General features: G+C 45.7%; 1 long non-coding RNA gene across 2 annotated transcripts in view; it reads right to left on the bottom strand.

Annotated features, from left to right (window-relative positions):
* Positions 1-16313, bottom strand: part of LOC140696141 (uncharacterized) — a 101853-nt gene that overhangs the window by 67122 nt on the left and 18418 nt on the right. Inside the window, exon 3 of one of the 2 annotated variants that reach the window (XR_012072224.1) lies at positions 11488-11881. The exons of the other annotated variant lie outside the window; for it this stretch is intronic. This is a non-coding gene — a long non-coding RNA (uncharacterized lncRNA). Of the gene's footprint in view, positions 1-11487; positions 11882-16313 lie in introns of those variants that run through there. 2 annotated transcript variants of the gene reach the window in all.

Genomic DNA, 16313 nt, shown 5'->3' with positions numbered 1-16313 from the left:
ATGGCCTGCTTTCTGTGCCACGTACGATGGAGATGACAATGTTGTTCTTATTTTAGGTAATGCCTATTGGAGGCTTACTCTGTATCAGACAAGGTTCTAAGTACTTTGCTTAGAAATAATTCACCTAACTACTACAACAACACTGTAAGACAGGTACTATTATCCCCCATTATACAGAGGAGGGGACTGAGGTTCAGAGATGTTTAGTAATCACCCCAAGATCACACAGCAAGGAAGTGACGGAAACGAGGCAAGATAACACTGCCTGTCTCTCCAAGTCATTGCTCGAACTAAATGAGATTAACACAGCTAACTCCACTGAACCCTTACTGTGCTTAGCACCTGAGGTCTGCAGAATAACGGCCCCTCAAAGATGTCCTGCCTTAATCCCTAGACCCTGTGTATGTCACCTTATGTGGCCAAAGGGACTTTGTAGATGTGCTAAAGTTAAGGATCTTGACATGGGAAGATTATGCTGGGTTATCCAGGTCAAAATTGTATTATCGGTCTAACCACACGGATCCATGAAAGCCGAGAACCTTTCCCAGCCGAGGTCAGAGGCAGAGGGGATCATGGAATCATGGGTGCTGGACAAATGGATGCTCCCCTCCCCTCTTCCCTTGTGGCCATCTTTCCTGAGTTTTGTGTTTAATGCTTCAGCATACTCACTGGAAGTCACTTCTTGGGAGGCTTCACCAGCAGCCCAGGCCCCAACCACAGAGACTCGCAAGTCGTTGGTCTGGGGTGCAGCCAGGACATTGACATTTTTTAAAATTGCCCAGGGGTTCTAATGGGCAGCCAAATTTCTGAACCATAGGTCTGCAGCAACATCATCCAGGACACGGACTGTTGACTTTCACTCCAGTCCCGAGTAAATGTACAGAAATTAGACACGGACAAAGGCTTCCTCGAAATGCACTAATGAGCAAAAAGGCTATGTGGCCTTCTCTCTTTCTCTCTCTCTCTCTCTCTCTCTCTCTCTCTCTCTCGCAGTCTTGAACAGTGCCTCTTGGAGTTAGCAATTCCTAAATTACTAGCAGTGTCATCTTAGTGAAGCCACGTCCCTCGTAAGCAACAGGTCCGTGCACTTCTACTGTTACAGCATCTTCCATATGAGGCTCTTCACACTTTCCTTCCACATTCGTTACCCCACTGCTGGCTGAAGACACCCATGTTCCCACTTTACAGACAAAAAAATCTGGACCCAGAGTGACAAAGTGACAAAGCACAAAGTGATGATAGAAATCAGATCCCAACCCCGAAGCCTGACATGTTCAGTCCCGGGATGTCTCTTGAGCAAGCTCCTTACCTCTCTGCGCCTCAGTTTCTCAGTCAAGCAGAGGCTGTTGGCAGGACCTCAAAGTTAGAGGAAAGCAAATGCACACCAAGAGCTTGCAAGTCAGTGGGACCAGCACTTGGCCCCTCTTCCCGGGGGGCTCTCCCCAAGATGAAGCACGAGAGCAGCTCCGCAGGGCAACAAAAAGATACGGACGGTTTTACTGCAGCTGGTTCCCAAACTTTAACGTGAGTCAGAATCCCCTGGAGGGCTTGTTAAAGCGCAGATTGCCGGGTCCACCCACAGGGTTTCTGATTTAATAGGTCCAGGGCGGAGCCAGAGAATCTGCATTTCTGACAATTCCTGGGTAACAGGGCTGCTGGTCCTGGTCTAGGGAACACACTTCACGAAGGCCCTTTAAGGACACTGAGGAGAGATGGCTCCTCTCACACACACACACATTCCTTAAACTCCTCTGCTGTTTCTCCCTCCCACAGAGTTCTCGCCTTTGTGAACTTGCTCAGATTTCTGCCCTCCTTCCCACTCATTCTCACTCTGCTCAAATCCCAGAACTTGAGAGTCACAGTTTCTCTCCTCTGGCCCCTCAACAAAGCAGCCTGGCCCTGGGGCATTCCGCCTTCCTCCTTGTTCTCTCCACACTCCAAGGAGCAATGTCAACCAAGGGTGCTCCTTGCAAAATGGAGGAGGGATAACCAGGGCCAGCAGTGTTACTTTTATCACTTTGTCCTCACATATAACATCACCTTGAAGTTTAGTCAGTCGATAAAAATGTGTGAGGTACATACTGTGTGTCAGACACTAATGGTGGATGCAACAGTGAACAAGAGGGCCCATTCCTGCTCTCAGTGAACTCACAGTACAGTGGGGTGGGGTTGGGGGGCACAAGGAGAGACCACTATAGGGAAGAAGCAATTGCAATGCTGCAGTCATTTCTACAGTAGGATCCGTGGGAGCCCAGAAACCAGGATGAAATCAGGGTGGGCTTCTCAGTGGAGGTGGTATTTAAGCTGACATCCAGAGGATGAGTAGGAGTTGGTCAAAGAGGCAAGAGAAGTTTCCAAGAGAAGGGAAATGCATGTACAAACACCTAGAAGCAAGAGAAAGGGATAGAATATTCAAGTTACCAAAATCCACTCACAAAGGAGGAGATGAGGCATCTGTGTGGATGAGGAGAATGTGTGCATAAAGAGCCTGGTTTCCAGAACCCCAGGGAGGATGATGTGCAGTCAGTGGACTGGGTTCTGTTTAGCGGAAGATGGTAAACAAACCAGGATCGGTCAGGTATGGTGTCCAGAGAAGGGAAGGACAAGAGGGGCATGTTGGCAGAGCCATCAAGCCCACACAGAAGGTGTCTGGCACAGGGGGCCTCTCAATCGATGTGAGCCCCCTTCTCACCCTGCCGGGAACGGGAGCCTGTGGAAACTTTAGACACATGGAACCACTGATCCTCCCCGAAGCCCCAGGAGGGGACTCCGTGAGCACAACCGTCTGCGCTTCCTGGAGGAGACCGAGGCATCAAGAGGTTAAACAAGTCATTCTAGGTCACCCCACTGGTGAGTGATGGAGATGAGACTTGAATCTACGCAGGCTGGATCCCGGGGGTGTGCTCTCTGAGCCACTGTGCCTAACTGGCTCAAGAAAATGAGAAACACAGGCATGCTTTTTCCCTCTCCTTGCTCCAACTCCGGCATTACCAAGCAACTCTGACTAGCATGGCTACAGTGACCAGAATGCCCCTCCAGGCAGCCAGAGCAGTCCAGACCACGTGGGGGTGCGTTCTCATTGGGATGGACCTCTGGGCATCAGGTGTATGTATATCCACCATTCTTTCTGAGTCAGTTGCTGTCACTCTGAGTTCTGGAACTGGGCCAAACTAGGTGCACATTCTACCTCTGGTCCCTATGAGCTGTGTTCTCCTGGGCAAGTCAGGGAACCTTCTTCATGAGCCTCCATGTCCCCATTTGTGAAGTGAAGAGATCCCATGCTCACCCCACGGGCTGTCTTGGGGAGGAAGCAAGATGGTGTGTGTGCAGCACCGAGTATGTGCCTGATACGGAGGCTGAGCCAGTCAAGGACAGCTGAGTGGTTTTCATTCTCAGTGCGCTGACTCGGGTGCCCAAACTCACAGAGCTGAGGACCACCGGTCCCACTATGGAGGATAACTGCCACTTTGTGGGCACCAATCTGGTTGTCAGTCCTGCAGGCAACCTCATGAGACCCTTTCCCATCTCACGCCTGCCTTCTCCAGGATCCGCTTTTCCCATAATGCCTGTGAGAACTTACTAAGTTTGCTAGGTCTGCCATAACAAAGTACCCCCAGCTGAGTGGCTTAAACCAGAGAGATGTATTTCCTTATGGTTCCGGAGGCCACAAGTCCAAGGTCAAGTTCTGGCAGGTTGGTTTCTTCTAAGGCCTCTCTCCTTGGATGTGGTCGTCTTCTCCCTGTGTCTCCACATGGTCTTCCTTCCGTGTGTGTCTGTGTCATAATGTCCTCATCTTAAAAAGACACCAGTCATATTGAATTAGGGCTCATGACCTCATTCTAAATTAATTCTCTCTTTAAAGACCCTATCTTCAAATACAGCCATAATCAGAGATACTAGGAGTTAGGACTTCAACACATGAATGGGGGTTGTGGGGAGGGGCACAATTCAGCCAGAGCATCAGTTATATAATTCATCTAGTGCAGTGCCTAGCAGATAGGAAGCACTCGGTAAGTGGTACCCAAGGTGAAGGTGATGACGGAAGCGATGACTCTCTCCATCCTGCAACAGGATGACAAGCCATCAGTGCCCATTGGGAAATGAGAAGACAAGATTTGGGAGGCCATGTACCTAATGATTTGCACATCCATTGAATTCGGAATTCCACTGACTTTGGAGTCAGAGCCATGTGGGTTCAGACCCTCATGACAGGTGGAGACCATGAGTAAATCATCCCACTTAGGGGAGCCTTAACTCCCCTCACATACGGACGTAACAACTGCCAAGGGCCTGACAGCGAGAAGTGTCCAGTGCATGCTCTTTCCTCTATCTGTGAGTGGGAAGACCGGCTTTTGAGTGGCAGCTGGGCCACCTACCAGAGATGACCTTGGGCAAGCCACTCTCCGGCACTCAGTCTCTCCAGCTCTTGCCTGGGAATGTCTATCCCAACCTCACAGGTTGCCATAAGGGGGTAATGAATCAAGGTACATGAAAGCGCTTTGTCACCTGCAGAGCGCTCTGTACAGGTGAGCTGTTAGCTCCCTTTCAGGATACAAAGCTTCAAATGTCTTCATGAGAGGGCGCTCACACCCACACACCCGCTTCCAAGAAAAACATAAGGAGTGGGGGCTGTGTGGTTTCATCCTCCATGACTCACAGAGGCTACTCCTGCCGGGTATTCAAATTCTGTGGCAAGAGGAGCTGTACTTTTTGACTATTCAACTGAGTTTGCTAAACACTCTCTAAGGCTGCAACCCACACCCACTCTTCTCTGGTCCAGAGAGAGGGAGTGGAAGACCAGGGTGACTTGGAAATTTATTCCAAGGCTGTGAGATTCCCTTGGGGGTTAGGGGGTGGTGCTAAGGATGTTAACAGGGAACTCAGGAAGGGGCATGAACTTTCTGGACAGTGAGAGAGAAGAGGATGAGAATCCCTGACAGCAGGAGATCTAAGCAGAAAAGTCCAGGAGGTGGCAGGAGATGCTAGGAGGGGTCAGGAGAGAAATAATAAATGGAGATGTCACCTACAAAGAGGCTAGAAGTGCAGATAAGAGAGTCAGAGAATAGAAGATAAAAAAAACAAGAAGAAGAAAGGGAATAGGAGGAAAAGAAGGGGAGGAGAGGGAATAAAGGGCAAAACCTCTGAAAAAGCCAACATTTTGGATCTCAGGAAGAAGAGGAGCTAAAGGATTAGACAGATGAAGCAGTCAGAGATGAGCAGAAGGGCAGACCCACGAAGGCGCGGGAGGCGTCTTCGCGCAGGCTGCCCTAACAAAAGACCATAGACTGGGTGGCTTAAAAAACAGAAATTTATTTTCTCATGGTTCTAGACGCTGGAAGTCTGAGATCAGCGTGCCAGCATGGTTGGGTTCTGCTGAGGACTCTCTTCCTGGTTTGCAGACAGCCACCTTCCAGCTATGTCCCCACATGGTGGTTAAAGAGGACTAGCTCTCCAGTATCTCTTCTTATAAGGGCACTAAGCCTATTGGATGAGAACCCCACCCTTATGACATCATTTAACTTTAATTTCTTCCCTAAAGGCCCTGTCTCCAAATACAGTCACATTGGAGGTTAGGGCTTCAACATATGAATTTGGGGGACACAGCTGGAAGGTCCATAGGAAAAGGGCAGGGGGGATATAAAACAGGGAAGATGGAACCCCAGCCAGGGGAGTCCTGGCATCACACTGGGTCTTGAACATACACTGCCAAGATTCTCTACCTGCGAGCAAGAGCCACCTGCCCAGACCTGCCTCTGCTCCCCAGCGATGGATTGGACAAATCCCTTCCCCTGTCTGGTCTCAGTTTCCCTATGTCTACAATGCAGGAGGGGATGCTATTCTCCAAGATCCCCAGGGTACTGTCAGGTTTTCAATGCAAGGAGAGAATGCCCCTGGGGCTCAAAGAAGAATCGGATATTTTTCAAACACGTCCATTCAAGGCAAAATAGAAGGGATGGGAGGTAATACAAAGGTCAGAGGTTTGAGACTCTCCCTGAAGATCAAGGGAGCCTATCGCAGCCAGCTAAGGAGCAGCAATGGAAGAAGGTGCCTCCCGAAGGCTTTGTGCTTTTAGAGAATAGGGAGGGAGCTGCATTTCCCCCACCCATCCAATTACATCTCACTCCAGAGTAAGAATTTAGGTAGTGTTTAACTTTAGGTTAAATTTGAGGGCCACCATCTTCTCAAAAAAAGGTTTGGCCTTCAAAGCAAAGGCTGACTCCCATTTCTTTGCATGTTTAACTAGGGGAAGGCTGTTTTATGATGAAACTGTGAATCTCAGGTTATCATTCATCCTGCACATCCTGGAAGGGCTCCCAGCAATAGGAAAGATGGGATAGGAAGAGCTGAAGTTGGGGAGAGCATGAAAAGCTGGAGAGCACAGAAGAGAGCTATTTAATTGAGCCTGAGGGTTGGCAGGGGAGAGTTCTGGGAGGCTTCCTGGAGGAGGTGATTTCTAAGCTGGGACCTGGAGGAGGAGTTCTACGGGTGAGGAAAGAGGGGGAAGGGCAGCATTCTAAACAAAAGGCTAGAAGTGAGATCAAAGAGAATGTACTTAAACATGTTCCAGGTTCAGGGAGGAATATGGAACAGGCTGACAGAGCCAGAGCACAAAGAACCTGGAAGGCTACAGTGAAGAGTGGACTCCTTTCTGAGGGCAAGGGGGAGCCAGGGAAGAATTGAGCAGGAGAGTGACTGGATCTGATTTGGTTTGTTCATCCCTTTGTGTGTTTAGAGGAAGTGGAACTGGATCTGGGATGCAAGAAATATGCTCAATGTGTTCACCATCCACCTTGATCGGTGCCCCTCTTTTTTTTTTTTATCCCCTTTGATTTACTTTTTGTTGAGGCAGTGGAATTTTACAGTTCAGTTTCCCCAAGCCTTCAAGACTCACATAAAATGAGGTTACAATAGTTGTTTTAAAGAACAGAATGAAGAGCAAAAGCGACCTATCTCATTTTATAAAGCTATTATAATCCTAATACTTAAACCTAATAGGGATGGTGCCATAAAATAAAAGATAAGACAAATTTGAATATGGCCATAGAAGTTCCCCCTACCATTGGCAAGTTCTTCAATACTTCTTTTTTTATTGAAGTGTAGTCAATTTACAATGTTGTGTTAATTTCTGGTGTACAGAATAGTGATTCATTTATATATATATATATATATATATGTATATATATATATATTCTCCAAGTTTTTAAATCTTATATAAAATGTTGTCAATTTGAATTCAGCAATGTGTAAAATACCTCACACTCAAGTATTACAAGGATATTCTTTCAGGCAATCCATTAATGCACTATACTTGTTATGGACTGAACGGGGCCCCCCTGTAATTTGTATGTTCTAGTCCTGACTCCCAGTATCTCAGAGTGTGACTATGTTTAGAGATAGTGTCTTTAAAGAGATAATTAAGTTAAAATGAGTCACTAGGGTGGGCTCTAACCCAATAGGACTGGTGTCTTTATAAGAAGAGGAAACTTGGACACAGGTACAGAGGGAAGAGGTTGTGAAGACAAGGAGAAGATGGCCATCTACAAGCCAAAAAGAGAGACCTCAGAAGAAACCAACCCTACAGACAACTTGATCTTGGACTTCTGGCTTCCAGAATTGTGCGAAAATAGATTTCTGTTGTTTAAAAGACAGCCGATCTGTGGTATTTTGTTATGGCAGCCCTAGCAGACTAATACAATACTGCAGTAAAAGGTCAAAGTAGAAAATCCATTTAAATCTATCAGTAAAAGTAATAAAAGCAGTTGCTAAAATCCAACCCCTTTTTTAAAAAAACCTTTTTTGAACAGTACCATACCTGTCCAAAAGTATAGAAATCTTAAGTGCCAGTCAATGAATTTTCACCAACTAAACATACCTGCATAATCAGCACCCGGGTCAGTAAATGAGCACCCCAGAGGCCTCCTCAAGTCCCCTTGAAGACCAATAGACTCTAATTATAGTCTGAACTGTGTGCCACCCCTCCCACCAAATTGAGATGTTGAAGCCCTAACCTCCAATGTCACTGTATTTGGAAACAGGATCTGTAAGAAGGTAATTAATGTTAAGCGAGGTCATAAAGTGGGGCCCTAACCAATAGGACTGGTGTCCTTGTAAGAAGAGGAGAGACATGGACACGAAGAAAAGGCCATGTGAAGACACGGTGCGAGGCAGCCGCCTGCAAGCCGAGGAGACAGGTCTCAGGAGAAATAAACTTGCCAACACCTTGATCTTGGACTTCCAGCTCCAGAGCTGTAGGAAAATAAAATCTGGTTGTTTAATCCACCCTGTCTGTTCTGTGGAACTTTATTACAGCATCCTATGCAGACTCTCTCCTGTCTTTTTAAATTACTTTTTTATTACCCCGACACATGTGATATATGTCAAACTCCTTAAAATGATTACCTACCAGGGCATGAGGAGGAGGGTAATAAAAAGCATAGCGCCTAGGACACAATATCACAGTACTGAGTTGAACAGAGCAAAACTTAGAATGAATTTAGATAGATTTAAAACACAGGTGTACATGAACTGGTAAAATCTGTGTGCACGTGTGTTTTAATTTTATGTAAATGTCACATGCAAAGACATCATTCAAAGCTGTGTGCCAGACACGGTTCTACTTTATTTCATTTAATTCTTACAATTTTTTAAAATCTATCCACGTTGCTGTATGCATGTCCAGTTTGTGGATTCAGACTGATGCACAGTATTTTATCATATGCCTACACCATATTTTACTTTTCTTTTCCCCCAGGGGTGTATCCTAAGGACCTCCCAATCATCCTGCTACCAAAAGCAATGCTGTGATGAACATATCTGAACGTGTTCCCTTACTGACCTGCATAGAGGACCTGGGGTCCTTATCAGTGAGACTACTGAGTCTGTCGGTATGGACACATTATCTTGACTAAATTTTGCCCGATTGCTCTCCAAAATCACTCCATCAGTCTACAGCCCCACCAGTGGTGTGCAAGAGTCCCTGGTTCCCCACATCCCTGTGAACACTTGGCATTCTCCAGTTCTCTCATTTTCGCCAGTCTAGTAAGTGTAAAGTAACAGTTCACTGCTGCGTTAACTGGCATTACCAATTATTAATGAGTCTGAGCAGCTCTTCATATATGCATGAGCCATATTGGTTTCTCTTGCTGTGGATGGCTAATTTGTATACTATGCTCAATTTTCCATTGGGTTCCCTGCCCTTTTCTTAACAATTTATAGAATTTCTTGTATATTCGCTGTTTTAGATGAGGCATCTTTATATGATGTGTCTATAGCAGTTTGTCAGTCCCAGCACTACTGATATTTTGCCCTGATTCTCCCTCACTGGGAGGCTGTCCAGTCCATTGGAGCATGTTTAGCAGCGTTCCTGGCCTCTACCCACTAGGTGCCAGTAGCGCCTCCAGCCCAGTTGTGACAATCACAAATGTCTCCACATACCTGCAAATGTCCCAGGATTAGTGACAAAATCACCCCAGTTGAGAACCACTGGTCTACAGGGTTGTCCCTCCCACTGGGTTATGGTTATCTAATTCCATTTATTAGAAATCCATGCTTTTGATTTACCAAATTAATTTTTCATATTATACTTTGCATTTTTGGGGTCTTAAGAAGACTTCCTCACTCCTAGGTTATAAAAATGTTCCCCTGCATTATCTTCCATCAGTTTTTTTTGTTTAACCTTTGACATTTGAGTCTTCAACTTACGTAGAGTTCACTTTTGTATTCCGGGTAAAGCAGGAATCCAGTTCTCTTAGAAATACAATTAGCCAGTTTTCCAAAGCAATCTGCAAGTCAGTGGGACCTTTCCCATCGATCTACGGTGCCATATTTATCATATACCAAGTTCCCATATGCGTCCTCTGTCTCCGAGCTCTCTGTCCTTTTCCATTGGTTTATTGGCCTTCCATCAGAACCACGTAATTCTTTTATTACTATGACTTTTTAATATATTTCAACATCTAGGTGATATGTCCCTCCTGTTATTGAAAGTTGGCTCAGCTATTTGCAGATCTTTATACTTATTAATTTCAGAATAAGTCTATCAAGTTTCTCAACATATCTATCTGGAATTCTGATTTCAATTGCACCCGATTTATAAATTAATTTAAAGATAACTGACATGTGTACAATGTTATATTATTCTACCATGAGCATAGAATATCTCTCCATTTATTCAAAACTTCCTTATATGTCCTTTAATTGAATTTAAATTTTTCTTCCGTAGAGGACTTGTTTATTCCTTGATAAACTAACTCCGACATAGTTTTTGTAGTTACTGTGAATGGCATCATATTTCCTCTTATATATTTTATGGTGGGTGTCTGCTGGTGTGGAAACACGCTATGGTTTTTGGCAGTTGGTCTTGGGTCTGGCAATCGTGCTGAATCCTCTCATTAGTTTTAAAGGAGGGTCTGCTGACTCAGTTGGCTTTCTTTGTCGATGATCGTAACACTTGTGAATAACGATTGCTTTATCTTTTCCCTTTGATCTTCACACCTCTCTATTAGTTTGCTGGGGAAGCTATAATAAAGTTCCATAGACTAAATGGCTTAAACTGCAGAAATTTATTTCCTCACAATTCTAGACACTAGAAGACTGAAGTCAAGGTGGCAGTAGGGTGGGTTTCTTCTGAGGTTCTCTCTCTGGATGGTAGATGGCCATCTTCTCCCGGTCTTCACGTGGTCTTCCCTCTGTATATGTCTGTGTCCTAATCTCCTCTTATAAGGGCACCAGACCTATTGGATTAGGGCCCACCCTAATGACCCTATTTTAATTTTATTATCTTTTTAAAGACTCTGTCTCCAAATACAGTCACAATCAGAGGTTCTGGGGGTTAGGACCTCAACATAAAAATTTGGGGGAATACAACTTCTCATTGCTTTTGCTCTTGGCATCAAGTGCAGTGATAACCCAAGGTGCCCCGGTAGTTTTCTGTCTCATAGATGAGTTGTGCCAGGCAGGCACTGGTATCCCAAGGCAACAAGTGGGAGAGGGGAAAGAACAGAAGTCATATCTGTCCCCTAGTGAGGCTCCCCATCCCCCTCTGCCTCTGGCTTGTGTTCCCTCCACATGCTAAGTCAGGATGTCCTCCCCAGAGGTCTTCATGATTTTATGCTAGTTCTTCAGTGCCTCCATGCTTCCCTCTCCTTCCACAGAGTCTCCAGTGACCAGGTTTTGTTGGCAGAGGTTAGGGCATGAGGGCCAGTAGGGGAGTGGAGTGAACCATCCAGCCCGAAATCCTCATGATCTGATTAGACTTTAGAAAGAGCTCTTTGGCTACAGTGTAGAAACTGTATTAAAAGCGGGCAATATTGGAGATGGAGAAACTAGATCAGAGGATAGTGCAATAAATGAACTGTTGATTCCTAGACAGAGGTAGGTAGTGGCAGTGTGAATGGAGAAACAAATGGTTTTGACGGGACTTGGTGATTCTTTACATGTAGGGCAGAAAGCAAGAAAGAAGTCACAAATGATTCCTAGGCTGCTGGCTCAGGCAACTGGGAGGATGGTAGTAGCTTTTACTGTGATACAGTACAGGACTTAGAGCACGAGATGGTTTGGGGTTGGGGGAAGGACTCAAGGAGAATGACATGCCCATGAGATACCCAAATTGAGATGTTTAACAGGTAGTTGGAGCTATAGAGCTGGTAGTCAGGAGAGAAATTTTGACCGGATGACCTTGGAAGTCCCGTCCATGAATGATAATTGAAGCTACCAGAGTAGATAAGCATAGGTGAACTTCCCCAGACAGTGTGAGGAGGAAGAGTAGCGGGCCTAGGACGTATCCCTGACAATTACAACATGTCAGGGCTGGTCTGAAGAAGAGACAGCAAATGAGACTGAAAAGGAGCTGCCAGTGAAAAACACACTGTTCCCTTGGTTCCTGCAGTCAAAAAAAAAAAAAAAGAGTTAAGAAATGTGGTCAGGTGAGAAATCAGGTCTGATGAGGACTGAAAGATGTCCCTGGATACAAGGGCATGGAAGTCATCAGTGACTTCTGTCCCCAGTAGACAAGGTTGCCATTCTCACTGTGATAATAATAACAAATGACCTCAATAACAATGATATCACCTTAGAACTGAGAACTGTATGGAATTTTATACTTTTGCAAGCAGTTTATACTCCACAACCTTCTTTTGTTTTATGGAAACATGGCTGGTAATATCATGTTTGAAGGAACTAGAGAAGATTTTTGAAGAATAAAAGCCTTGGGGCAAGGGGGATGTTTTGAACATGCTGGGAGTCTCTGAATTCACAAAAGGCTGTCCAGTGTCTGCTTTGGGAAAGCAGGACCTGCCTCAAACGTTTGCAAGGTCAGAGCTGTTCAACAGCAGAATGTGCTGCCTCCAAAGCTGAAGAGACCCTCAGCCTCAGCCCACCCATTCAAGCTTCTTGAGTCCCCTTTCAAGTCCATGGTCTCATTTTGCTTTCATAGCAATTCTCTGCAGAGAGAGGTGATTTTCCCTGTATTTACAGATGGGGATCCTGAGGCTCAGAGAAGTTAAGGGATATGAAGAAGATCACACAGCCTGAATGTGGACGAGTGGGGCCTGGGCCTATGCCAGGTCCTCTCATTCCAAAAGCAGTGCTTTGGCCATGTCTTCCATTAGGGAGGTTCTGGCCAGGCTGAGCAGCCTCTTAACAGGGAAGTCCAGGCAAGTGTCACCACCTTTGGGAAGGAGGAGGGCATACTGGGGCCGGGTGCTCCTACTAGACGTGGCTGCTTCTAGCTAAGCAACCACTGACAATGATTTTCTGCATCACGTTGGGTAACTCAGTCTTGACAGATGAGGAAACTAAAACACAGAGGCTAAGTGACTGATGTTGAAAAATGAAGGTGCCTCCTGTTAATACAGACCCATGAAAGGCTATGCTTCTAGAGGCCTCAGCAGGAGCATTCCAACCTCAATAACCATGGCTGTAGCCATGCTTACAGTGCTCTCGAGGCTGGGGGAACACTGGTCAGGGAGTCTTTCTCCTGTACCCTGCTACAGGGAACGCCTAGGTGATGACTGGGTCCCTGCCTGGGATCAGCACTGGCCCAGGCTCACACTCTGGGTCACAGCTCTTGGTTCATACTCACCTGCTCAACTCTTCTCCTGGGGATGCTAGCATATCAAGGAATAAGGACACACAGGACAACGTGAAACAAGTTTTAAGCAGCAACACCATGCAACTGTCCCTGAAGCAAGAGCAGGACTCATTCCTTATGCCTAAGAAAGTCACTAAGATTCCTAGCCATTTGGGGATGTCATAGAACCTCAAGGGGGTGATAGGAAACATTCTGTTAATTGGGGCAAGGAGAGCTCCAGCAATTAACTTGATAGTAACTATAAACAGGTATCCATCAATAAGAGAATGAATGAATAAATAAACTATGGTATAGCCACAGAGTGAAATATTATACAGCAGCAAAAACTGAATGAACAAGGGTATTCATGGGTAGAATGTTGGGTGAAGAAAGCAAATTGCAGAAAAGCATACGAAGTATGGCATAATTTAATGTAATTTAAAAGTCTGCAGCGGGGTAGGGTATAGCTCAGTGGTAAAGTGTGTGTTTAGCATGCTCAAGGTCCTGGGTTCAATCCTTAGTACCTCCATTTAAAAATAAATAAAGAAACAAGCAAACCTAGTTACCCTCCCACCCCCCCAAAAAAAAACAACCAAAAAAATTTTAAGTAGATCCTAAAAGTCCGCAAAGAACACTGCTGCAGTAAAAGCATAAGAGAAATGATTGGGACTGATAAAGACCTCATTCAAGGCACTGGTTACCAGGTGGGTGAAGAGGTGGTGGGGAATATGTGATAGGACAGGGATATCCAGCAGTTTCCATATGATTGGAAATGTTTTGTTTCTTAGGATAGGTTGAGTACACCCATCTTACACAATTCTTTAGGTCTTTTTGCTTTTAAAATGTATTTCCTAATAACCTTTTTTGACCATGTTTATACTTAAAACTGGCAACACAAATTACAGCATTTATATTTGTTAATGAGTCTGTCTCTCCTGCTGAGGTATGAGGACACATCCTCTTGAAGCCAGAACCACCAAGCTTAACTGCTCCCAAATTCTGGCCCACTAGGTTTGGGGGTGATTTTGTTGCACAAAGGCAGAAAACTTTCAGGAGGAATCATTGGGTATTCTCGAGCAAAGCAGGGACACTATGAAAGTGGTATTTTACCAGGCCATCTTGTAGCCTCCAGAGACCAAATAGCTACACTTATTTTTGATCTGCAAAGCCCCAGGTGGTTAGCACAAACCCAGAAGAGCCTGCAGCCCCAGAAGTCGTGGGCGGGGCAAGCAGCAGGTTAGTAATTTCAGTGTGACCTCAGACCATTCTTCATCAACTCTGAACTTTTTCCAATCAAATCTCCTTGTCTCAATGGGACATCCCCTGAGGACAAAGAGCAGACCTTCAGGCTTCTCTGCAAACCTCCAGAGCTCAGCTGAGCATAGAGCAGGGGCAGCTGATTTATGATGCTTCAGAGGAGATGAGGAGAACAGCCCCAACCTGGCCGGGAGATGCTGTGCAGCCATAAGGGACAGAGTGGCCAAGAATGGACCAAAGACTCCTACCCCTGCAGCTCTCCTTGCAGCCTGGTAAGACACTGTTCCAGGTTTCATGTCCTGTTTGCCATCCTAGACCCATGCTTCCAGTTAGCTCAAGGGTGAGGGTGGGGTACTGATGGGTAAAAGGACACTCATGAAGTAACTAACCGCAAAGGGAAAAGAGAAAGCATTTGGTAAAGGAAAAGGAGCAATCTTCTTTCCCTGAGCTGCAATTTCCAAAGCTGATTCAAAAAGAAAAATCTGCTGTCAGGTAGAAAATGGGCTTTTCCCTAAAATGAGCTCTTGAAATTGTCCAGGAACTGAGCCCTCAGTGAGAGGGAGAGGTTGGTGACGGAAACAGATATTGTCCCCTGGGTGGAAAATGTGTCGTCATTCTGATGTGCTGTTAGGAGCTCAGCTTGTGGCTGTGATCATGGCAGGAAGACTTTGTGCTGGATTAGTAGTAGTCGCCTCAAAGCTAAATTCCACTTCCCCATTTCTTGGAGGTGGAGTAGAGCAGAATAACCAATTATATTTGGACAAAGGTCACACTATAAGAAGAAAAATGCCTTCGCCCCAACAACAGTGGGGGAAAAAAAAAAAAAGGTCTGAGAGTTGTTGTTTATTTGGATGTTTCTATAAGGTTAAATAAAGTTATCTGAAATAGATCAAAATTTAAAAAACAAAGAAAGACGGTATTTCTCACAGAAGCTTCAGATCTGTCCCCTGGAAGCTCTCCAAGAATCTCTTTCATTTGCAAATGGACAAGCTGAGGTCCAGAAAAGGGAAGGCATGAAGCCACAGTCATACAAAGATTGTTGGCTGAGCTTACACCTGGATTCGGGAACCCACCTGGAAAGGGGGCAACACTCATGAAGTATTTGAGCCTTCCTGGTTGGAATGGAGAATGACTGTGTGTGTGAAGAGCTGGGCATCTGTTAGCTATTACTGCCATTCACCCTCTTGGGGACAGGCTGCCCAGGTCACACAAGTTGCTGGTAAGGGAACAAGGACTAGAAGACTGGAGCTCGCTGCCCCCGGTAGAGCACGGACACAGGAGCAGCGTCTGGGTCTCTGGGAATTGTGTTTTCTCCTGCCTGTGCCCAGCATGGACTTGTCCAGAAGCTGGGCCCATGGACCAAGGAGATAAAAAATATGGCAGGGAGTGCAACTTGAAAAAGAAGGGGTCCAGGAGGAGTGACTCAATACCAGAGAGACCAGGGTGAATCCCAGCTCTGCCCCTTCCAGGTGTGTGATCTCTGTCGAGTCATGGCACATCTCTCAGCCTCTGTTTCCTCCTCTTTGAAATGAATACCATAAACGTGCAGCTTGCAGTGAGCACAAGGTATCTAGGAGGGGCTTAAAAAATGTGATTAACTCCAGAATCCTGAGCTAGAAGACAGAAAGGGAGAAGACACCCACATAGTCACACACTTCACCTCACTCAAAAGACTCACTGCTGCTTTTTGACCATTCTGTTAGCTGCCTTCATACATGCCCATCTCCTGATGACAGAGGCCAGGACACACCTTCAGCCTCCATCACCAAACCTGTGTTAAGGCCACTCATTCAGTGTGCTCCCTGGGTCTCTCATGAGCCAGATAAAATCCCAATAGGTTTTGGAACCAAGATACCCTATTCCCTCCCTTCTGCCATGATCTCCTTTAAATCTTCCCTGGCTGTGCCAATGATGCGCAAGAGTGTGGGTTCTGGAACCAGGCAGAGCTGGGTTCAAATCCTGCCTCTGTTTCCATTTGGCCTCTGAG

This window comes from Vicugna pacos, chromosome 4 (assembly GCF_048564905.1).
Source record: "Vicugna pacos chromosome 4, VicPac4, whole genome shotgun sequence".
NCBI lineage: Eukaryota > Metazoa > Chordata > Mammalia > Artiodactyla > Camelidae > Vicugna > Vicugna pacos.
Note: the sequence above shows the minus strand (reverse complement) of the source record. Positions and strands in the feature narration are given on the sequence as shown.